The sequence below is a fragment of the Perognathus longimembris genome, chromosome 12 (genome assembly GCF_023159225.1).
Source record: "Perognathus longimembris pacificus isolate PPM17 chromosome 12, ASM2315922v1, whole genome shotgun sequence".
In the NCBI taxonomy this organism is placed as follows: Eukaryota; Metazoa; Chordata; class Mammalia; order Rodentia; family Heteromyidae; genus Perognathus; species Perognathus longimembris.
Window position 1 is genome coordinate 14,012,711 of NC_063172.1, and position 25,744 is coordinate 14,038,454.

The following is a 25,744-nucleotide window of genomic DNA, read 5'->3' on the forward strand; positions in this document are numbered from 1 at the left end:
AATTGCTTTCTTCTCTTATGCAATCATAACAAAGGAGGTGAGTTGGAATCTTAAAGATTGTTCTGTCCATACAGAACATTTATATGTCCCGTCTGTGAAGAGCACCATGATTACATGCAAAAGAATACAAGTTTACATATTTCTGTGTCTCTGAGCACAGGTACATTCATAACAAAAGAGTATAAATGGAAACAAAATTAGTGGGGTGAGGTTTATAAGTATTCTCTCCTATGTGTGGGTCAATTCTGATGAACAACAACAACAAATCATAGTGATTACAGAGTACGTGATTGCTCTCAGAGTTTCCTTGGATTGCTTAAGGGTATATTTAAGCTCCTCTACATCTCCTGAAACTTGTGAAACAATCAAATGAAACCTCTTTAGGATTCTGTCTGAAATCTAGGCCTAATAATTCACAGAAAAATTAACCTCAAGTTCTTTGCATCACTTTTCAACCAAAGTCTGTTTCCCTAGTCCTTGACTTATAGATATCCTTGTTATATGTGTTGACTCATGAAAAAGCATTCCATGTTATCAAGGTATATGTCATACTTTGGAAGCAAGAATGGACATTTTCTTTTAATCCATTCCCTGGAAGCATAAAACACATACTTTATACAAGTAGATTATATAGAAAAGAGAAATAATCATTTTATAAGCACACAATTGGTTGATATAGTCCAGTACAGATTTCCTAATTATGAGTATAAAATATATTGACCTATTTGTATTAATCTACTACTTGAACATGACCTGTTTCCTAGAAAATATGTAAAATTTGTTGTCAATTAGCTTATTATATATTTGGCAAAACTTCTTCAAGAAACAAAAAAGCAAAATCATGGATAAAAATTCCACCCTGAAAGTGATTAGGTATTTAGAATTAGGAAAGAAATGAAAACTAGGAATGAGTGTTGGAGATTGAGGGCCCTGTTTTAAAGCCTTATTTGGGAAACTTACCAGAAAAGATTACAGACAAACAATTCCTGATTGCAATCTGGCTTTGTCTCCCCATCTCTACCAGGCTCCTCAATTCCTGCAAGTTCACAAGCAGCAAAGGGCCTTGAGGATTCAGCTCCCATTGCTTTAAAGGCAAATAGGTTCCTCACTATTTCTGAGCTATATCTCTTAAACAACTCATTGATTCAACTAGTCATAAATGACTATGTGTTGAACATTAACTGTGCACCAAACACATGCTATGCGTTTCAGATAGAGTAGGGAGCAACTAGTACTTCTGAGTGTGAAGTTATGGATTAGATAGGAAGGGCCCACAGGAGATGAGGCTTTCTAACTGGTAGAACCATTGGGAAGTAATTGGATCATAAAGGTGCCAGCCTCCCCAGTGGAATGTCATCAGTAGATTAGTCCACTGACGAGTTCACAGCTGAATAGATCATTAGGAAGGTTGGTCCTATCTTGCAGAAGGTCACCTGGGTTGTGTCATGAAAGCATACCTCTTTGGGGCTGGGAATATGGCCTAGTAGCAAGAGAGCGTGCCTCATATACATGAAGCCCTTGGTTCGATTCCCCAGCACCACATACATAGAAAATGGCCAGAAGTGGCTCTGCAGCTCAAGTGACAGAGTGCTAGCCTTAAGCAAAAGGAAGCTCAGGCCCTGAGTCCAAGGCCCAGGACTGGCAAAAAAAAAAAAAAAAAAAAAGCATACCTCTTGTTATGGGCCCTTACTCTCTCACTTTCTCTTTCTGTCCACTGTTGTCTGAAGCTATGATGATTCTACCTTGCCACAGCCATGAAAGCTATGAAGTCTAACAACCATGACCCCAAACCCCCGAAACCATAAACCAAAGCAAAGTTTCCTTCTGTAAGATTTTTTTTCAGGTCATTTCTCACAGCAATGGAAGGTGATTTAAAAACAAAACAAACACAAAATAGTGATACTTCCATTGTAGTGAAGAGAAGTACCTTTTTTTTACTTCTAAAATAATGTCTCATGCCTATGAGCACGGTGTGGGGCTCACATCTATAAATACTCCTAAGGGTAACCTGTGTACATTTGGCCTTCTGAAGTATGTATTTAAGTCACTCTAAGAGTTTCTCAAGATGTCACCCTATCCTCATTCTTAGAGGAAAATGACATATAGACATTTCAGAAAATATTTAAACATATGTAGTTTCTGAATTAGAAATCTGTGAATGGATGAATTTTTCTTTCTCAGTTTGCATAGGTTTGTAGATTTGGGTGCTCAAATGCAAGTGAATAATATTCAGAGTTGCAAAACTTATGAGGTGCTGTATTTAATATCTTTATTTAAACTTCATTCAATGTGCTTATTCCAATTATGTTACCTATGTTGCAAAGTACAAATTTCCTCATTCCACTTTGTCACATGAGCTGTTTAATTGTCGATGTTAACCCAAAGAGATAACTACAGAATCCTTTCAGAATAATAAGTACCTTCATGAAAATATAGTTTAAAAACATTTCATGGCCAAACACATACCATAACAAAATTAAAAGACAGATATATTACATGGGAGCAATTTTAACTTATATCGTAAAATTTTAATGTTATAAACTTCATTTATTTCTACAACAGCAGGTGAAATTCAAACATCCAACCATATAAATACTACGACTGTTATACTAAGTACAGCAAATTAATATTCAAAGAAGAGTTTGTATTTTAAAATTATGTTAAGTGAAGTAAGTCAGGCCCAAAGAGACAAAAGATACATATTTTCTCTTGTATGTGGGAGCTAGAATTAGCTTATATGTATAAATAAATATATTGGGATGGTGTTCAAGAGTATACACAAATGTATTAACTGAAGAACTCAAAGAGTATAATTCCGTAGAAATGCAAAGTGAAAGCTCAACCAAGCAAACACCAGGAAGCAAATACTTGAAAGGTGTTGGGTAAATCCTGGGGAAAGAGGTAGAGGAATGAAGAGGATAAGAGGGGAAGAATGCAGTCAAGAAGAAGAGTGAAGGAAGGGGTGAGTAGGGGAGAGATGGGTGAGATTATTGAATGAGGTGAGGTTGATTAAGATGCATTGTGTTCATAAACTGCTTTATTAAATGGCAGCTACTTTTACAACTACTAAAAAGTAATAAAATACTGACACAACAGTTGATATTACATATTTAGCGACACAATGAATTTGCAAGGTTTGGTGTAATCTTCTCTTCCTGACAGTGGCTGAGATCTGTGATTTGCTTCTAATGAATACAATACAGCAAAGGGGATGGAAGATCACATCCATGACTGCATTACATTGGATGTGACTCTCCTCCTTACTAACTGCTGGGCTCTAGAAAAAGTTCCTTATTACCTTGACAAATTAAAAGTCAATACAGGAAACACTGCCATGTCAGGAAACTTTGAACAACCTCTGGAATTGAGGACAACCTTTAGCTGAAAATCAATGAGAAACTAGTGTCATCGTCCTACAGTGAGGAAACGAATGTAGCCAACAGCTTGGAAATAAATTTTTCACCAGCCAGTCGTTGGTTAGATGGGAAGGCAGCCCTGCTCATACTCTGATCACAGCCTCACAGAGGTTCTTATTTTGTATGACTGGCCTCCTTATCCATGAAAACCATGGGATAATAAATGTATCCTCTATGTTTCTGGTAATCCATTATGTAGCAAAAGATAAATAACACAGTTATTCTTAAATCAAAAGTATTTCTTTGTGGAGACAGGTCAAATCTTTCAAAATAAAACGAGCTTTCAGTAATGCTTTTTAGTTTCCAGTTTCCAGCTTGAGTTTTTAGTGATCTATATGACTCACCCATCATTTAGCTTTTCATAATGGCTTGGCAACTCAGATCCATCCTGTAGAAATATCCTTCAGCAATGCATTTGAGCACCTTTATTTTCAATGCCAAAGCTCATGAGCTATTGAGTAATATTTCTAGGTGTATGGCTCATCTGTCAAGCAAAATACCTTTTCTCTTTTGCCACAGATTTCTTGCCAAGAAGGCAAAGTCCCCAAATCCCCTTGATGCTTTGATTTTAATTATAATGCAATCGATTACAATGTTGCCAAGATATCCCAGGCATCCATGGGAATGCAGGGAAAGTGATTTCCAAAAGCAAATCCCATTCTGTGGATTTATTTCTCAATCAACAACTACTCAGAGAGTCTCTTTGTGTATTACATTTGAAGGAAGCGTTCCATTTTTTTGGCTATGTTCATTCTCTTCTCTAAGTGATATTTCTCTGCTTTCTGATAGCATTTTTTTCCTATTTGTGAAGTTTTCTGAGTTTTTGAGATTTGTAACATTCAGCTACGACACTATTGTCATTTGATAAGCACACTGCCTCAGAAACCGACTAGGACAGAAATATTTTTGTAGGAGGGAAGAAAAACACAACATGTTGAGAACCAAATCTTCAGAAAACTATAGCTTGGACTTAGGGTTTCCCATAAAGATTCTCATGTTCAGTGCTTAGTCCCAAGTTAGAGGCATGATTTGGGAATGGTACAGAAATTAAGAGATGAGATTTAATTGGAGAAAGTTGATCACTGGAGCTCTGCCTATGAAGAATATAACTTTTCCCTGTATTATTTCTGTCTGTCTGTCTCTTTCTCTCTGTCAGTCCTTCTTAACTGCCTTGATGCATGAAGTGAGCAGCTTTCCTTTGCCATGCCCTTCTAAGATAATGTATTGCCTTACCACAGACCCAGAAATTATGGACGACTGACTGAAATCTCTGAAACGGAGAGAAAAAAAAAAAACCCAGACATTTCCTTCTTGAAGCTGATTTTTCTCAGGAATTTTATCTTAGAAATGAGACACTAAGTAACACTTGAGAAATAGGGTGATAGCTCAGGCTGCCTGAAGATGTGGTTCACAAGTCCTGGAAAAGAGTTTTCAGGAGGAAGTGGACGAGGTGACAAGAGGGCTAGACAGAGAGTGATGTGAGCAGCGCACAGTGGGCAGTTCTGGTGGGGCTCAGGAGATGGAGTTTGTTAACTATAAAGGTGTGCTCTTGAAATTGCAGACATGATGTGGACTCTGGAGAATTGAACACGAGACCATTCATATCACATTCTGACAAAGAACCAATTTACATTTGACCGTGCCAAAATACTGTGTGAGACTGAGTTTGAAGGAAAAGAAATCGTTTGTCTGTCAGAAGAATTCACAAAGCATCACAGCACTGAAGATGTAACATGAATATTGCTGCATATTTTTATGTAAATTTACAGTGAGAACCAAGAAGTAAGGAAGTAAGGACTATGAAAGGGAAACAAAGACAAAAAGAAAGGCAAGTACTCTAAGGTTTATACCATCTAAGGTTTCATGAGCCATATAAAAACTATAAGACAGAGAGACAGAGGAAGGAGGAGGAGGAGGAGGAGGAGGAGGAGGAGGAGGAGGAGGAGGAGGAGGAGGAGGAGGAGGAGGAGGAGGAGGAGGAGGAAGAGAAGGAAGAGGAGGAGGAGGAGGGGGTTAAGAATAATAATAAGAATGAGAAAAGGGAGAAGAAGAGGAAGAAGAAGAAAAGGAGGAGGAGGAAGAAGATGAGGAGGAGGAGGAGGAGGAGGGAAAGAGGGAGGATTATAGAAAAATTTTAGTAACTTAATCATTCAAACGTGTTTTTAGCAGAAATGTATTGATGGAGACTGAATTAAACCAGTTGTTCAGCTTTTGTCCACACAGATTTGATTAGATTCTTCCCCCCCCCTTTTTTTTCTAATGGTATCTATGGTAGGAGGCCAGTGCTTGTATTTAATTATGTTCAAAGAAAGTTATAGAACACTCAGCAGATGTCAGGCATGCAGTTGGGGTTCCGGAACAAATGGCACTCCACAATCTCGCCTCCCATCCACATTATTGCACCAAGAGAGAGGACCTAGAAAATGCCCAGGAGACACAGTGGCGGGGGTGGGGAGTGTGAGTGAGGAAAGATAACAGACCTTAAGGAAACATGTTGTCCATTATTCCTCATAATGAGACCTGCCAGCGTGTACACTGAGCAGGCCTCTGGCTGATAGCAGGACATAAAGGATTTTAATGGATCCCACACAAGGATGTCATTTGCAATCTGGAGCAACAAAACGGATTGAAGCCTTGGAAGATAGACCTTGTTCCTTGATATGGTATGTTCCTGAGAGAACAAATAACAACCATTCTGTTTGCTCTCCTAAGCCCATAGGCATTCAAAGGAAGGCTGTTGACCTCAATTAGGATGCCCCAGCTTTTAAAGGCCAATCATTCCCAGCAGGCAGCAGGACTCCATCAAGGGCGATGTGATTTGTGAATGTTTCCTATTTACCAGTGAAGGAGATGACAAGGAGGAAAATCCTAGGGACTTAAAAATTCACAGCACCTTCGGGGGGGCGGGGGTCTCCTCTTTGGCCTTCCCAGTCAGCACAGGCTGGTTTACATTTTGTAGAAAGAAAGATGATAGTCCATCCTATCAAATGGACCTCCCCAAGAGGTTGCTTGTTCGTGGCTTTCTTTGGTGAGTATGCTTGTTTGAATCTCCAAGAAATTCTAGAGAGGGATGCTCGGGATTTGTTCTCCCTGGATGAAAAATAGAACAACGAATAGTCACTCACTTCTGTGCTTCTGAGGGAGCAACACCATGGGGGCCTGCATCCCAGGAAGAAGCATCCCTCCCAGGCCAGTTGGGGCCCTAGATATGTTGGTGGTCCACACTCATTCCTCAATGGAGTTCCGTTTGCTCTCTCCCTTCTCCATTCTCTCCCCTGAATTCCTGAGCTTGTGTCGCAAATAAACTGCTGAAATCAAAAGCCTCCCTTCGGGATCTACTTTTTCTGACCCCAAATGCAGCATGATTGCCAGCTGGTCCCTAGATCTCCTTCACTGATTCCACTAACGTCCTTTCCAAGGTTTCCTATAGCTAGGTTTTCAAGAGTGGAGTAAGTAGGAAAATCTCAGAGTGAGCGCTGCGATGCTTCTTATCGTGATCTTCAGCTAACTTTAGACCCATGTATGATCTTTATTCTCTGTACCATACTGGGGTGTTCTTTATAATTCACTTTTTAATCCTTACTACTATCTTCATTCAGCCTAAATTTCTCATTTAGCAAATATATGTTTTTCTCATAGTCCTTTTTTTTTTCCCTTTGCTGATCCTGGGGCTTGAACTCAGGGCCTGGGAGCTGTCCCTGAGAAACATAAGAGCATGCATTTATTTTCAAAGCATATAGGAAGAAATTGCTGTGGCAAAAAAAAAAAAAAAACAGCCCAGAGTAGTATTGTTTTAATAAAAGTTGGTTCCAAGACTGATACTTGATATTTTCCTCACTCTCACAGGATAATTCAAGTAGGTTCCCAGGGTGTTGCAAAATTTAATGCTTCTGGTTGTGATTATTTCCAAGAAGAAGAATTGTTCCTGCAAGAGAATGTACCAGCAGTTCTCTATGGCATGTGGAATTATGCAACCCCCACACACTGACCAGAATGGAATATCTGTCTGCATATTCATTAGTTGGGATTTGTGGGGTCCTGTGTGTCATTAGTCTGCTCAAGGTTTAGTGACGCAATGAGATGAGGCAAACAGAATGCCTCTGGGAGGGAGGATAAAGGAAAGAAGCAGCCACAGGTACCAGGAGAAAGTCTTGTCCATTCAACATAATCTCAAATGCAAACAATAATGACAGAAACTCCCCAGAAAGATTTATCATGAAACAAGGGCTGAGGGAAGTGGACAGGGAGAGTTACAAATAAGTCAGGACCCCCAGAGAAAATTAGTCAGGAATCTGGGTTTCTGGTAAATATTTGAAGAAATCTGTGATTGGGAAAAATGGCTATAAGCATTAGGCAATAGACCAGAGCCTAGACTCCTAGTTCCCAGCAACGGGTCTGAATATAGAAAATTTGGATCCCAGGCTTAGAGGTGAGGGACCCTGTATGGTTTGGGTATGAACTATCCTCACAAAAGCTAGTATGGTGGCTCACATCTGTAATCCTATCTACTCAGGAGGCTGAGAACTGATGATCAGGAATTGAACCTAGCCCAGGCAGGAAAATCCATGAGACTCAGGTCCAATGAACTCCTCAGAAAAGGCCAGTAGTAGTTTAAATGATAGAGTGCTATCCTTGAGCATAAGAAGCTCAAGGACAGCGCCCAGGACCAGAGTTCAAGTCCCAGGTCCAGCAAAAACAAAACAAACAAACCAAAAACATAGTATGTTAAAGACTTGACCCCCAGCTAATGGGCACAATCCTCAAGAGATGACTGGATCATGAGGTCCCTGACTTTGTCAATGGATTAATCAGTTTCAGATTCACAGTTCGGACTGGATGACCGGAGATGGCCCTGGTTCAGAACCACCTGATTCACAGGGGACAGGACTTTGAAGGGTGGATTGAGATTTGGCTCCTCTCCCTTTTTCTCTGTGTCAGCTACTATGAGGTGTGAAATTTTGCCCTTCCATACCCTTCCGCCATTGATATACTTCCGTATCCCGTTTACAGAAACAATGCAGCCAGCCACCACTGGCTGAAACTTTTGAAACTGACCCTATATTAATCTTTCCTCTAAGTTGCTGTTCTCAGGCATTTTATCCTAGTGACTACAACAACACAAATAGACAAAAATGAACACACACACCAAAATAAATTCAACAAATGGAAAACCAAGTACAAAGAAGGAAACACTATAGCTATAATATAAGAATATGTTGTCTATGGCTCAGAAGTAGAGTAGAACTGAATCCCAGGTCATATAGGCAAATTATAAGTTAAACTGGAGTTCCTGTTTGGAGAAATAACTGACATTTTAGCAGTAAGCTACAGACCTACTTTGTATATATTGCATTATGAGAATAACAAAATATATCTGTCGATGAATAGCTCGAGGATCTGCATAGCCGAAGGCCTTTTCTAGGTTTTATTAATTGAACTCTCAGAATTGCTTTGAGAAATTGGGCCTCAGTGCACTGCATCCTTGTTTAAAGAGGACCATTCTGTTTCCTTAGGAGCTTTGGGATACTATCTCTATGAGGGATTTTGCTTTGAAGGCTAAAGTGATAACTTATTCAAGTTTCATGGTGGAAAGTTTTCTTCCCCAAATCCAACTACATTCCAACTGGCAAACAGCATTGGCTATGTCAAAACTCCCACATCTGGAAGAAGATTTGAATTGGCTATCTCTCTGCTTCATCCGTCTTAAAATCCTTTCTTAGAGAGAAGGTTAGAAAACATGCTTTTGGTTTGACAAGATAAATATAATGTTTTTAACTCATCAAGTCTCTGAATAAGCCACATAATATAGAAAATGTATGAAAGAGCTTTTGGTAGTCATTTGATCACCAATTATATATCTACTACAATGCTAAGAATAATGAAAGCATGGAAATTTTGCAAATGATTTGAGTCTACAAAGATCAAATTGAGAATTGATTTCTTTGTGAGTCAACCAGTTGCCCAAATACTAATTCTAAATAGAACTGGATATTGTTCCAGGAGTTAGACACAGGAAGTGAATTTTTCAAGGATTTAGCTGCTCATTTATCTATGAACACAATTTCCTTTTACTTCATGGTCCTTTATGTTTTTCTTATACTTAAAAAGTTATTATCTTTAAGTAGTTGTACACAGGGGTTTCGATTCAACACATCACCTTATGAAGGCAATGCATCTTGACCAAAGGCACTCCTTCATACCCCATCCATATCCTCATGTTATGTTGTTCCATTTTTACATACATATATTGACTATTCACCCTTACTCTCTCCGTTCTACCTCCCTGCCAACAAAACATATTGTATCTTCCTGTTATTCCTTTTGTTAAATTATTAGTTGTTCTAAGGAGTTACACCATTGCAATCCCTCTCCAGTCTGCTACCCTCCTTTAGTCAATGTGTTTGCATTTTCATCTGCAAAATGTTGGTAGCAGTAATTATGTCTAGGATTACTGTGATGTCTCTAATAGACAATATATAGGAAGGCAAATATAAGGTAATAATTAGATGACTGCATATACACACATACACACACACATATATTCTTATTATTGGGCACGACTTGCATCATTAAGAGGCAATTAGCCGGCCCCACCTGTTTTCCCAGCCCAGTGGCTGCTGGCTGTTATGCCTAAACAGGAAGGGGTGGTTAGCCCCACCTGCCGTCCGGGTTCTAACTGGTCCCGCCTCCCAGCCTTGGGACCACGTGTAGCAAGATGGCGGCTGGTGGTGAACCCCGAGGGCGGTCCCGTGGGCTGTGACGTAGATTTAGGCCGCCCCTTAGGGAGGTCCCTCGGCCCTCCACCCTTGATGGACAGCTCAGGCCGCCTCTCATAGCCCCTAGCTAGGTGCGCTACACCCCTCCCCTTCCTAAGAGCGGAGCTTATTTCAATAAAGGGAGACAGAACTTTCTCCCGGGTTGTCAGATTGTCCTCTGGCAAAGGGACGGCTGGGTGCAGGCGAAGGACCTCGGCACTTATCATCTGCTACAAAGCACAAGTCACATAGGCACCATAGGTGCCCAAGAGCTCTTGCCTAAGGGACGTGGGTTTGCAATGCCCTGTCTGTGGTTACTAATGGAAGGTCTCAGAGCAGGTTGGTATCCATCAGTCTGAAGTGTATATGCTAAATACAACTGGATCTCAGCTGGAGGGGGAAGGAGAAGAGATCATTCCTCATTTCCTGTTTATTTTTTTAACTTTTAAAAAATATATGTATTTATGTTGTTATTGTAAAGGTGATGTGTACAGAGGGATTACAGGTACATAAATGAAGTAGTGAGTACAGTTCTTTTTGAACAGTGTCACCCCATCTCTTTCCCAGTTTTCCCCTCTTGTCCCCACCCCCAAGTTGTAAAGTTCATTTTCAACATGGTGTCTAGTGAGTACTACTGCTGCTTTTGTTCGCCCTTTGTCCTTCCTTTCTGTGTCCCCACTTTACCGTCCCCCAAACAGGTAAACTTACAAACAAGACAAAAGATACAGGAAACAAAAACACAAAATAAATACACTGGGACATGATAAATTATACAGGTCTGTAGACATTCACAGTGAGACCAGAGGAGGATATTTTTAGGAGAGGCTCACAAAGGCTCATTAGCTATGTGCATATGATCATGCAAATCAATATTTATCAAAATGAAAGCCAAGAAATGGAAACAAAAGGGTTCCCCCACCCCCGCTTTTAAGGGTACCTACTTAAGCCAAGCCTTAGCTCAGTGTCTCCTTTCCTACTTCTCATGTGACAGAGAATCTTTGCTAGAGGCTTCCTGCTGCCGTCCCCAAATTTGTTTGCCTATTTCCTGCTGAGAAACTAGATTTGATAATATCCCCTGCTGCCTGGAATTCTTTGTCTTGTTCCAGCTCTTCTAAGGGTCAGTGCCTGAAAGCCTAGATTAGTAGCAGTTTATTTCCTGTCAGATGCTCTTGCTACAATTAAATTTAATGGTAGAGCATGACAATTTCCTCAGAATCAAAGCTACTAATAAATAGATTTATATTCCTAAGTAACTAAGGAAGTATTTTAGCAAATAAAAATATCAAGTACTACTATAAAATGCTTTACATCTTTTTATGCTTTCCATGTCAATTTTTAAATAGACAAAATATCCTTTCATTGCTATAAATTCTCTGAAGCCTACTCATTCAAAAATTTTCAAGTGACTTACATGCAACGAGCCCTCTGTTAATATTACTGTTTATTCAGAGAAACAATAACGAATCAGATAAATTCTCTATTATGCTCATGAAGCTTGAAGTGTAACACATGATATAGAAAGTAAACAATCAAATGCTTAGGAGAGTGCTTTTTATTGAAGTTAAGGATTTATAGGTAAGTGATGTTTCTTTAGCCAAGAGGCTGCATTATTAAATTAATATATATGTGTGTGCATTTTTAATATTTTATTTTTTAATTAGTATACATTATTACAAAGGAGCTTTCATTGTAAGATTTACATACATGCACACCGTGCATATTGAACAAACTCACCTTGCCTAACATATTCGCATTTCTTGCTCCTCTTTCCTCCTTTCTTTCCCCTCCTTTCCCCTTGCCTGTCCCATGGATCCACTGACAAACAACTCCTCTTTTACATTCATGTTCCATTACCATTACTATTACCATCATATTCATCATCACTTTAGGCCTCTATTCCACAAATGAGTGAGAGAACATATAATATTTGGCTTATCTCACTCAACATGATAATCTTCAGTTCCATCCATTTTCCAGTGATATAATTTAATTTTTCTTCACAGTTACATAACGTTGCATAGCGCATGTGTGTACGTGTTTTTATATTATGTGTATGCATGTATGAAAATTTTCATGAATTTATTGGTTATTATGTACTTTGGTTAATTCCACAGTCTGACTATTGCGAACAGATTTGCAATTAAACATAGGTATTTTTCTTTTTTATTGATTTACTCTCCCTTGAATATATACCTAAGAGTAGGATGATGGGTTCACAGGTAAATCTATTTTTAGTTTCTTGAGGAACCTCCATATTGATTTTCATTGTGGTTCCACTATTATACATTCCCACCAAGAGTGGTATGAGGATTATTTTTTCATGCATCCTTGCCAGAATTTGTTGCTGTTTATTTTCTTGATGCTTGCAACTAAGAATGGTGTAATATGGAATCTTAGTGTAGGATTTTTTGTTTTCTTGGTTTTTTTTTGGTCAGTTGTGGGGTGTGAACTCTGGGCCTGCGTGATGTCCTTGAGCTCTTTAGCTCAAGGCTAGTGCTCTACCACTTGAGCCACAGCACCACTTCCGGTTTTCTGGTGGTTGGAGATCAGAGTCTCACAGACTTTCCTGTTAGAGCTGGCTTTGAACTGAGATTTTCAGATCTCAGTCTCCTGAGTAGCTAGGATTACAGGCATGAGCCAGTGGCACCTGGCTTAGTGGAGTTTTTAAATTTTTATTTCTTTTATGGCTAAGGAGTTAGGGAAATTCTTCATGTTTTATTTGCTATATAATTGACTCAAGTATTCTATTTGAGGTTCTTATTCCTTCTTCTGAGAGCTTGTCAATTCATTTTGTTTCTAGGCCTGGTTGTATGTTGATAAACCTTTCCCCCTTTGTATTATTATCTTTAAGTAGTTGTACAAAGCAGTTGCCATTTAACAAAGCAGTTTATAAATACAATATATATTTTTTCAGTGTGATCCAAATTTATTTAGTTTTCTTGTTTTTGTACAAGAAATGTACACACTGCCTTACCTATGAAACTAACCCCTCTGTACATCACTTTGACAATAAATAAGTAATTATTCAGGAAAAAAATTGTTGTTATCATTAAGGTATTGTGCAGAGAGGTTAGCATTTCATAAGTCAGGAAATGAGTACATTTCTTCTTCTTGGACAATATCACCCCTTCCTTTTGTTTTTCTTGCTTCCTCTTCCCATTCCTGAATACAATATAGCTTAATCACCCCTATCAACACTCTCACTCAACCCTCCCCTACCTCTCGCCCTCATTTAATTTCATAGGATACACATTGGATTCTTGACTGCATTCTAAAAGTATAGAACCATTCATGAATTTGCCTGTCATCCTTGCACAGGGGCCCCACTAGTCTCCTCTGTATCATTCCAATTTTAGTGTATGTGCTGCCAGAGAGCACACGTACCAAAACCAGAACGAATGGCTGATGACTCACCCTAGCAGGTCTAGTTTTATTGCTTGGGTAGAACTTTAACCTTAGGAGTTTTGGAATGTTCAGTGGTATTTACAATAGTTAGCTATGACATAGGGGCACCAAAGACTAGGAGAAGGAATCCAGAAAGAAAGAGTTGGTGATAATAATGGCAATGGAGAGACAAGAAGGGAGGAAGTTGGCAGTAAATAATATAGGTAATTAGAGTTTATGTAATCACAGTTAATGTAAATAATTAGTTACAATTGCAAATAGTTGTAAATATTGTAAGCAATTATGTGCAACTCTTTGTAAATAGTCACTTAAATTAGGCTGAATAGAAGGCTCTGGAAAGAAAAATGCTGAATCTATGTAGTGAGATGAGAAAGAGTCTCCTGGGGAAATCAAAATTTGAACTGAGCCTGGGAAAAAGTCTTGTAGTAGGAGATGCACGTGTGTGCATGCACGTGTGCATGTGTGTGTGATGCATGTGTGCATGCGTGTGTTGCATATACAGAAAGAGTAAGTACATGGAAAGGTGAAACAGCAAAAGAGCTATACAGATATCAGATCAAAGAGTTAGCCAAAGCAAGATCACATGTGACAGAAGTTTGAGCCATGGGGTAATAAGAAAACAAAGATGAAAGCAAGAAACAGGCAGCAAAGGCAAAGGTAGAAGAATATTATAAATGTTATAAATAAATGTCTCTGATGATTATAACCACTTTCAAACACATCCACATCGAGCAATCAATGCCTATGAAAAGTCATTTTCTTGGTATCTTGCTATTTCTCATCAATGAGTAAAGAGGTTAGACTAAATCATGTATGAAAATCAGGAATGGAGGCAGTTTGTGCAATAGTTAGGAATATCATCTTTTGCATGTGGCTGGCTGTATCGCAATCTTTAGTAGTCATAATCAGGGTAAGAGATCATGAGTGACAGAATTCGGTCTTTCCCTTGATTTCTATAGCTCTAAAGAATGGCAATAATGTTAGCACCTCAAAACACTTGGGGAAAGTAATAAAAGTAGCACATATACTCAGTGCTCATTATGAGTCATTATGATGATGATCATGTTAGCATATGCTATCATGTGTAATGGTGTGATTTATTGTGTTGTCTCTAAGGAATGTTAAAGTGTCCAATTTAAATGAACTGTGTTAAGAAACATTGCTCTCAGAATTTCCTAGTAATAAGGTATGGAAAGAAAGAATGTAGCACACTTGTTGTCCCTAGTATACTCATTAATTTTCTTATTGCATCCATTAGTAAGACATTTACTGAACCTGTCTTTGGGAATCACTGTCCTTCATGTGGCAGGAACTGAAGTGATGAATTATAATGGCTACTCCATTAAGGCACTAGCAAACTGAAATGTGAACTACTTTAGAATAATGAAAGAAGTGCACCCGTGTTGTGAATGCCTTGGAAAGCTGAAAAGAAATGAAGTTAAACTTCACAATAAGATATGAATATGCAATGAAGTTTCAATGAACAATATACTTGATTCCCTTTAAAAAGTAACTCCTGGAAATTATTTTTCTATTCTTAGTACCTGGGAATTCTACTTACAGTCCCTCTAAATGCAGAAATGATTGAAACAAGATTTGCCTCTTGAGAACTAAACAATAAACCAACTTTCTGACTGGAAACAATACCATGACAAATTAATCCAAATTAAGGAAGTAACAGATAAATAATAACAGATAAATAAACAGATCAGAATATGAATCACTGGAAAAGAGGACAAAAACAAGCAATTTAACAACAAATGCATTGCAGAAGCAGAGGTGAACCCTTGGCCTTTGTTTATAATGAATTTTCCTTGGTATTTGCCATAAAGCTACTCCAAAATCTGGAAACACAGATGGTTTACCATGGTGAGAGTAACCTTAAGTAAAGACTATACCATATAGTATATCTTCTCTTCATTGCCAAGAGCGCTTCTATTCAGAGACAAGCTATTTGACATATGAATCATTAAACTTCCAACATCTGATTCCATGTTTATGAAGCAACGTTCTGATTAAGGTTTGGCTCCCATGCACTTTTGCCTACAGGGACTCAATGGGCTGATTTTATAGAGGTTGAGTATGTCCAGTTCTTATAAAACTGTGCAGTAGCTTCTGATTAAAATTTGGCATCCTGTTTATCTTGACTACATGAAGAAAATAAATTGGTTACATGAACTCTCGAGTTGTGTGACAATGATTTCTTATTGTAAATTCAGAAACCGTTGTTTTATACATTAGTCTCAGAATCTCAGTCCATTTGAATTTATCCCAAGCTAGATGTGTTCTTGTGTGATGACAAACTCAGATGTATGAGCCAGGAACTTTGAGATCCAGACACAGAATACCTTCAAATGAGTGTGTAGCTCAACTTTGCAGAAATGATATGACATCATGTCACTATTGTGACAAGACAGGGAGATGTTTATGCAACTTTTATTTCATCTTTGTAGCTATTCGCCAGACACTGAGTAGAAGCCACTTGCATGGTTTATCTATGAAAGCACGAGGTAATGATCTATAATAAATTGGTCCCTTGCTACAATAATTTAAATAAGCTAAGAACTATTTCTTTCAGATAAAATTGTCCCAAGTTAGATGGCTTGTCAACTATGGGAAGATTTACCCACTCTACAAGGATGGTGGAAAATTAAGCAGGCTTCTAGTCAACCAATACTATCTTCAAGGTCTGCCTCCTATTTCTAGATTCACAAGTGTTGTTTCTGCTGTTTTATTTCCCCACTTCTGTGTAAGTAAGAAAAGTGGAGGAGATATATGTACAGCGTGGAACCCATAGTTGTGTGAGGGTAAGCTCAGTCTTCTTAAGATTCAGTTCCTCCTTCAAGATAGTAAAAGAAGTACATCCATGTCATAAGATCTTTGTGAAGATTCAGGAAGTTAATTTAGGTATGCATTTTAGCAAGAGTGTCTGGATAAATATTAAGCACCACACATGTTATTATTTACACTTTAATGGATTTAAATGGGTGTAATAATTATAGTTATCTCACATAGTTATGGTGACATTCACATCAGAAAATATTTTAAGTTAAGATCCATTAAGACTAATATTTCACTAGGAAAAATTCATTTTTTTCCTCTGTGAAGTTCTTTACACATTGATCTTTGCTTCTTATTCACTTCTCTCTCTCTCTCTCTCTCTCTCTCTCTCTCTCTCTGGGTATGTCTTTCTATAACATAGACACACATATTTGCTTTATGATATATACATAAAAGCAGAAACATGTGTACTTTGGAATAAATAGAGGTACTGACAGTTCTTATGACCAACAAGATGACAAACATAAGCAAAGAAAATTGTTCTGGAAGCTCTCAACTTTTTAAAATATTTCCAAAATGGAATTTTGGAATGGCATTTCATTTATTGTTGACTCAGTGAATACTGAACATTCATAATGAGCCAATATTTGTGCATAGCACCAGAACACTGGTGCACTGGTGGCACATGCCTATAATCATAGCTACTCAGGAGGTTGACATCTGAGGATTGCAGTTTGAAGCCAGCACAGGCAGGAAAGTCCATGAAACTCTTATCTCCAATTAACTAACAGTAATGGGAAGTGGAGCTGTGGCTCAAGTAGTAGAGTGCTAGTCTTGAGAACAGTAGCCCCAGGACTGGTGCCTGTGTGCATACACACGTGCACATGCACCTGCGTGTGTGTATTTTCTCTCTCGCACACACATGCACAAAGCAAAACTGTAATTGTGAACTATGACACTAAAGAGATTCTATATGCAATGCATTTCATTACACCATATTAACATTTCAGCAATTGTAAATAAAGTGTCTATAAACATTTGTATCCTAGGTTTTGTGTAAACATGCTTTCAACTCCTTTATGAGTATACCAAGGAACTTAACTGCTGGATCGTATAATAAGGGCATGCCTACTATTGTAAGAAATTGCCATATCATCTTCCAAACAAGATGTAACCCTTTTGCATTTCTCTTCACACCCTAGCAATGCTGACAATGTTTTTGAATTTTGGCCATTCTACTAGCCTTTGTTATAGAGGCATCTCATGTTCCTCACGACATTTGGGATGATAATTTCTTTCTGTTTCATCTGGTGAGGTGCCTGCTAAAGACTATTTCCCTTTTCTCAAATAATCGGCTGTTTAAAGACATATATTTGGAAGGTAATACATGTCAGTTTAAAGCTACTGACAGTCACAAAAATCAGGTAGGGAGAGAACAGGTCACAATATATTTTCATGTATTATCAAACGCACCATTTGTCTGTCAATTTCTAAGCTGTTGAATGAAAAATATGAATCACAGAGCTCTATGCTTGAGAAAAGTTTACCTAAGGAAATCTACCTAGAGATATAATGACTGAAATTTAGTAGACAATGCATTTTGCCTTTCCGGTAACCAAGAGCATCTTCTTAGAAGAGAACAAAAGGCAATCTTTAGCTTTCTCTCTTCTCTTTGGCATAAGTGGTTTCTGATTACCTTTTCAGGGTAACAAAAACAAGAGTTCAACAAGCAGTCAGATCTTCTAGAAGTCAGTGTTTGAGCACCACTTTGGGGGTGAAACACACAAGGGAAGAATGCTCTGGTATCATGACCACATGTGGTCACAATAACTACAGTGAGTGAAATCCAAAGAATTTCTTTTCGTTAGTCAAAATGAAATTCTGCATTAAAATATTGCATGACTTCCATAAACAATTATTTCATTTGAAAAATAACAGAGCTGCATTTTTCTGATTTATGTGAAATTTGGCCTTGATGTTTGAAGATTTCTGGGTCTTTCTTTCATATTTAATTTTTTCATACTAAAAGTCTTACTATTATACAGTTTATATCCTTAATTTAACTGAAACATAGAGACAGATTTTTTGAGATGCTATGGCATTGTACCTAGTATACTTTGCACTTGATAAGCAGACACTCTTCCAATTTAGCTATATCCACAGCCCAAGAAGTAAATTTAGAACTCTCTCCAGTTTACCACTTAAACAGCCAGCATGACCAGAATTAATATTGCAGAATGACAACCAAAGTTTCTTCTTGTATATTGCAGAATGGCAACAAAATTTCTTTTTGAGAGGAAGCACATATTCTAGCTTAGATACAAAAGAATAATATGCATTAAGATGATCTCAAAGATTTTAAGCTATGATGAAAATTAAACAACACAATGTGACTAATGAGAGCAAATCTGGATGTGTGCATGTTCTTTTTCTTACCTATCAATTTCCAGAGGCTGGAAACTTAAAGAAGCACAAATTTATCAGTTCAGATTTTTTCATAAAAAGCCCAGGCATGAGTTAGTCTCCTCCAACTGAAATCAACAGATCAGTTGCAGTTTGAGTGTCAGCTAGAGCTCTGTGTCTTCTTCCCTCTCATTTATACTGATAAAGGAATTTCTTTTTGCAATTCAGTGATAAAGGTCCTTGTTTCATTGCTAGTTATTGGCAGGAGATAACCCTATTGAAAAGTGATTATTTATTTTTTCTGTACCGACTGATGAATCTGCTTTTATAAGGACTCAGGCCAAGGCCATGCAAGGATAATCATCTTTGGATTGATTTATAGTCAACTGATAAAGAACCTTAATTATATCCCTGTTATATAACAAGGATTTATTGTGTTTATATTTATAGGCCACATTTACATACAATAAATAAGGTTGTGTTCATCATGGGTCATTTTAGAACTCTGATTAGCATGGTAAGTCAACACAGAACAATGACTAGTATGGTAGAAGTTTATCCCACCAGTTGAAAATCAAAGAAATAGCCACTTTCTAGGATTTGGAAAGCTTGAAATTGGAGAAAGTCAACCATATGGTCATTATACAAAAATAATCAGGTAAAGAAAAAATAGGCACAAAGGTTCTACCCTGGAAACTAACTTCTCAGTGATCAAGTACCAAGAGGAGAAGGTAATATGAGGTTGAGTGAGTACAAGCTGGATAACAAGATTTCAGGGTCATAGGTTTTAATTTTATGATTCACAGGAAATTTAAATTCTGAGTATAAGAAGAACTGAAATTATTTAGGTACTTCATTGTCATAACTTGGATATATATAATATAATATATATTATAATATATAATATATAAATTATAATATAATATATATTATATATTTTTGAATAAAATTCTAGCTGGGCACTGGTGGCTCACACCTGTATTCCTAGCTACTCAGTAGGCTGAGATCTGAGAATCATGGCTCAAAGCCAGTCTGGGTGGGAAAGTGTGAGATTTTTTTTTCTCTAATTAATCAGTAAAAAGCTGGAAGTGGAGATCTGGCTCAAGCGGTAGAGCATTAACTTTGAGCACAAAAGCTCAGAGGCAGTGCCCAGGCCCTGAGTTCAAGCCCTAGGAAGGGCACCTACAAATAAATTCTAAGCCTTCAAGTGGCTTTCCATCGTCTAGTTTATATTTGAAAATTTGAAATTCTCACAAAAGAGGAATGGGTATAAAAAATATAACTAGTTATATTTTAGCATCCATTGATTGCACAGCAGGGTTTTGCTTTGGCATATATGTTCATGCACGCAGTGCATCTTGAGCAGAATTACTCCTTCACCTCCCTTTTCTGCCCTCCCTACACCAGCATCAGCAACTTTCCTTTTTTCCATTTTCACTCATGTACATAAAGTATTTTGATCACATTTGCTTTCCTTCACCATCTTTGTTTTCCTGCTACTCTAACTAGTATCTATACCCCGGACAAGACATGTTTCAGTTTCCAAATGTTTGCTTTTGTTAAAAGTTATGGGTTCACTGTTCAAAGAGGCTCACTATGGTATCTTATCCAATCATATACTGTACTGTAATCAGGGAGATTGTGTGTGTGTGTGTGTGTGTGTGTGTGTGTGTGTGTTTATATATGCTTATTGCTTGGTCTAGCATCCACTCTAGAGAAAAACATGCAAAATCTGTGCTTCTAAACCTGGCTTACTTCACTTAATATGATGGTCTCCAGATTTATCACTTTTCACTCATGTAGCTAAAAATCTTGCTACTGACCTTGTTTTCTACTATAGGCTGCTCTTATTTTTCTTTGGATAAGTAAAGGTAGAACAAACAATGGTTACACAGTTAAATTTTAATTTTAAATGAAACCTTTTTCATAGCACTTTACTTTGTAGATTTGAAATGATTTTTCCCTCAGTGGCCGAGCTCTGCAAACAAGGAAGAAAACAGTCAACATATTGATTAACTAATCTTTGAGCATAACCTTACTATGTAATTATCAATTAGATCTACCTACTCATAGTTACCTAGGATTTGAGAGAAAGAGTAGATGTTTATTCTCCATTCATACTAATTACATATATAAATTTTAAACTGCTTCATCATGTCTTATCATATGACACACAATATTATTGTCAACACTATTAATTTTCTAACTTTAATATTACAGAGGGTCACCAGTAGAATTTCAGGCTGATCTTTTGACCCTGGCCTCCTTCCTCCTGTCAAAGATAATCATATCACTACCAGCACTTGCTGACATTTAAATAAGTCTAGTTAGTTATTCTTCAAAAGTACTGATTTTTATAGATAAATGAATTAGATAATATATTAAATCACATATATTTGGATTTTCTAGTTTCCATGCATTTAATCTCTAGCCTGAAATAAAATCTTTGAATAATAATATTATTATCAATATTAATAACTACATTAGCAATGGTATTATTATATTCCCTTTTAGAGTACTATAACTTCTGTAAATATCCTTGGTCTGTTGTCTGCCTTTAATAACTTAGCAACATGATGGAGAAAATATAAATTATAGGCTGAGCTTAAGATAATCAGCACGTCAATGATCTGGTTGGTCAAACACATGGCTAAGTATCAAGTAACTGGAGTCCAGTCTCTCTTGAAATCCAGTGCTTATTCTCCTGACTTGTTTCTTTTACTTTCCTTTTTAATTTTTCTAATATCATATTCCTGCTCTATTGACATCTTAGCTACTATCTTGGTTCTTTCTTTCGCTGCATCATCAGGAAGTCTTTCCTTAAAAATATTATGAGCTCCATCTCTGATTTCATCCGGAGAAATCTTTCAGTTGTTTCTTTAGAAAACTTACCTTCCCATCCTGGAGCTGTCTTTGGAACAGGCAATTATTACTGTTTAAAAGCAATGAGAAGGCAACATGCATTAAACCAGGCATTTAGAAAGATGCTAGGTAAACAAAATAAAATATTGATTGTGCTTCCATTTTTATTGCCTTGAGAAATTTATTTTATAATTATTCTGCCACTCAATTGTGAGCCATAGGGAAAAAGAAGAGGCAACTACCTTTACCTCTTATTGTCTTTTTGCTTTAATTTTCTTTATAAGGAGAAAGTTGACATTTTTGCTTTTTTTGTATGTGTTCAAGGCAGAGAGTTGAACTTGGTACCTGACATTGTCACTCATTGGCTAGTGCTCCATCAGCTGAGCCCTACCTCCAACTCTGAAGTTTTGTGAATGAATTGACTGCTTTATAAACTAGAATCAGAAATCTACCTAATAGGTTAAAATGCATGCAGTGCTAACAAGCATAACATTTACTTTATCTCTTAATATTCATCCTCTTAGTTTCTATTATCTAAGGGATAAAGGGAAAGAGAACCAGAGATTCAAAGAAACTTTCTATAACGTGGATAAATTGTACGGTTGACATTTGAATTCAAGTCTGACTCCTAAAATCTTTTGTGTTAGTAACATGACTTAGGTATGGGGTTAAGAGAGAGAGCCTCAAATTTCGCAGCTGTAAGCAAGAGGTTAAAAATGAGAGGATTGCAGTTGGAGGCTAACCAGGAAAGAAAAGTTTACTAGATCCTTTATTAACCCATTGCTGGATACAGTCACACCAGCCGGACATTCCAAGCTTCATGGGAGGGGCCAAGATTGAGAAAATGATGATGTCAGGCAAGCTCAGGTAAAAAAAAAAAAAAAAAAAAAAAATATATATATATATATATATATATATATATATATATATATATATCTGCAAGACTCCATTTTCATGGAAGGGAAGTTGGACATGCTGATGCACGCCTATAATCCAAGTGAGAAAGGGAAGCCTTTTTAGGCTACCTTTTGGTAGACTGTAGCTTAGACACAAGACGAAGCAGGAATCAAGAGACTACTCTGAAATTAACCAGTGAAAAGAGGGAGTGAAGCATTGGTCACCTCTATCACATCGCCTTAGTGAGCACCGGGACCACCCGAGTTCACATTCTATGCAGTCAAAAAAGAAACAGAAAAAGTGATGGCTATGATGGCTTCTCATCTCACTTTCAAATATTTCATTGACCTCTTATACATGCTGGACATACTGCACAAATAGAACAGTTAGCAGAAGAAATGATGAATTAGAAACTGATTAGAAACACAACCCTATGGTTGTGTGTTGGTCACACTCCTTGCCACAGGGATAAAGACGTAGGAGCAAATGTGTTAAGGAAGAAAGATTTATTTTGAATTAGCATTTCAAAGGTTTTGGCAGTTGGTGTTTTGTCCTCAAGGCACAGTAGGACATCATGGTGAAGAGAACATGATGGAGTGAAGGACATGGCTGGAGCTACTTGCCACATGTCAGTCAGAAACCAAAGAGACGTGAGAGGAGATGAAAAAGCTGGGGCATGGGCTGGGAATATGGCCTAGTGGCAAGAGCGCTGGCCTCGTATACATGAAGCCCTGGGTTCGATTCCCCAGCACCATATATATAGAAAATGGCCAGAAGTGGCGCTGTGGCTCAAGTGGCAGAGTGCTAGCCTTGAGCAAAGAGAAGCCAGGGACAGTGCTCAGGCCCTGAGTCCAAGGCCCAGGACTGGCAAAAAAAACAAAACAAAACAAAAAAAAAAAGAGAGAGAGAAAAAGCTGAGGCAAAATAGATCCTTCAGAGATGCGCCCCCCCCCCCACCCCCAGTGATTTATTTGTTTCAACCACACCCCAGGCCCCACCTTCTACTTTCCATCACCTCCCCCCATAACATTCTCAAATCATTAATCCATCCGTGGATGAACCCATTGATTAGATCATGACCCAATCATCTTTAAGTAACACTACAATCCTACCCCACAGGAGCTTCGCAGAGAATACTTTGTACTTGAATGATAAAATATTGGTCACAAACTAGGTTTGGGGGAGGGAGCAATTGGGGATGAGTTCAGTGAAGGATGAACTTGAAACTCACAATTGAAGAAGAAGATAAAACTAACTTAGCATAGCAGGAAGTGGGAGCAAATCTTCATAGAGAAATCCTCACGGGGAAAACAACAAGAACAGATGCTAGTGGTCTGGGAAGACTGGCCTTTGATATCACAGAGCAATGCCAGCCAAAGCAGAGGCAGTTGAGGGGAGAGATTCTTATGGCGAGATCTTCCTGTCCCATGTAGTTGTTTTGCCGTTCAAAGTCAAAGAGAGGAAGGCCAGCCAACAAAAAGTACTTTGTGAATTACACAGCACTGCACTCATGGTTGTGGGAATTCTGCTGGTTTTCTATTTTAACGGGCCATAACATTTCCTCCAAACTATTCTTAAAGTCTCACCATAAAGTAGGATCTTTGCATAGCATGAAATTGGGTGTTTAGACGAGCTTCTGTTTCAACATGAGCAGAATTGGAGACAATTCTCCACAGAAGTTAGTTTATCTTCTGTGCAGAAAATGCTTCAAAAAAATTACAAACACAAAACTGGCTCTTCCTGAAAAAGAAAAAAAACTGCCCTCAGAGTGACAATACACACTCACTTGATTAATCATACTTTTTTTATTTCCCATGGAGCATATTGGGTGAAGAAGGGAGAGCCACAGAATGCCAGACTGAATTACAGGCTACGGTACATAGGTGAATGATGCTCCCGGAAAGAGAACACGGAATCCTCTACCCTGGTGGCTGGAGTGGAGGAATGAGCCACTCTACTGCTCCTACCACCACCCAAAACAAATAATACATCCTTGCAGTGGCTTCGTGTCAACCGTCTCTCCTGGTTTTCTTTCTAGTTGGGTCTGTCCATGCCTTACTGCCTGAGAAGATGATTAAGGACCGGGATCCATTTCTTTCTACAGCAAAACTATTTTCTTGTACTCTGGACAACTGAGCACAATGGTTTACTGCATATAGCTTGTGAATAGATGTGTAACAGGTTGAAGACCATGGGCTTGTTCACCTTTGTGTTTAGGTGTAGCTATGCTGTTTTCAATGCTTGATGTTGCTTATAAACACTATATGTGCTGGTTACTCCTGCTCCTCAAAGAGTATGGATTCTGGGGGCCTGCATCAGCAAGGGGAAATGTGCTGCCTACTATCTGTCATGTTTTTACCTGATGAGGCATTATGAAACAGTCAGATCCTGAGTTGTGAAACACACTTCTGATACCAAAAACAATTGCCTTAACATTAGACTAGAATGAAAGTACAACATAGTACTCAAGAGATAACTATGGGGCTGGGGATATAGCCTAGTGGCAAGAGTGCCTGCCTCGGATACACGAGGCCCTAGGTTCGATTCCCCAGCACCACATATACAGAAAACAGCCAGAAGCGGCGCTGTGGCTCAAGTGGCAGAGTGCTAGCCTTGAGCGGAAAGAAGCCAGGGACAGTGCTCAGGCCCTGAGTCCAAGGCCCAGGACTGGCCAAAAAAAAAAAAAAAAAAGAGATAACTATGCCAAGAAAGGTTGCCCTTTCATAATGAAACTAACACTTCCTAATTAAAGTCCATGGTTTTTTCTTTTTGTTTTTTTTTACTATGAGGGACAATTTTGTTACCAAAAATGAGAACAGGAGAAACAAGAATATAAAGAGGATTAGGAAGTCCCAGGACTGGCAAAAAAAACAAAAAGAAAGATAATGTTCACAAAAGGGCTGGGAATATGGCCTAGTGGTAGAGTGCTCGCCTCGTATACATGAAGCCCTGGGTTCGATTCCCCTGCACCACATATATAGAAAAAGCCAGAAGTGGTGCTGTGGCTCAAGTGGTAGAGTGCTAGCCTTGAGCAAAAAGAAGCCAGGGACAGTGCTCAGGCCCTGAGTTCAAGGCCCAGGACTGGCAAAAAAAAAAAAAAAAAAAAAAAAAAGAGGATTAGGTAAGAACCCACAAAATTGAAAAAAAAAAATGAAGTCACCAAGATGTGATCTACAACTCTCTGGGAAATAAACTATTATGTCTAGTCTTTAACTGTTCTGAGAT

At 38.1% G+C, this 25,744-nt stretch overlaps 1 non-coding gene across 1 annotated transcript; it reads right to left on the reverse strand.

Moving 5' to 3' along the window:
- Positions 1-13,444: 13,444 nt before the first annotated feature.
- Positions 13,445-13,549, reverse strand: LOC125361109. The gene has a single exon (XR_007212896.1). It is a non-coding gene; the product is annotated as a U6 spliceosomal RNA (small nuclear RNA).
- Between the last annotated feature and the right edge of the window lie 12,195 nt (positions 13,550-25,744).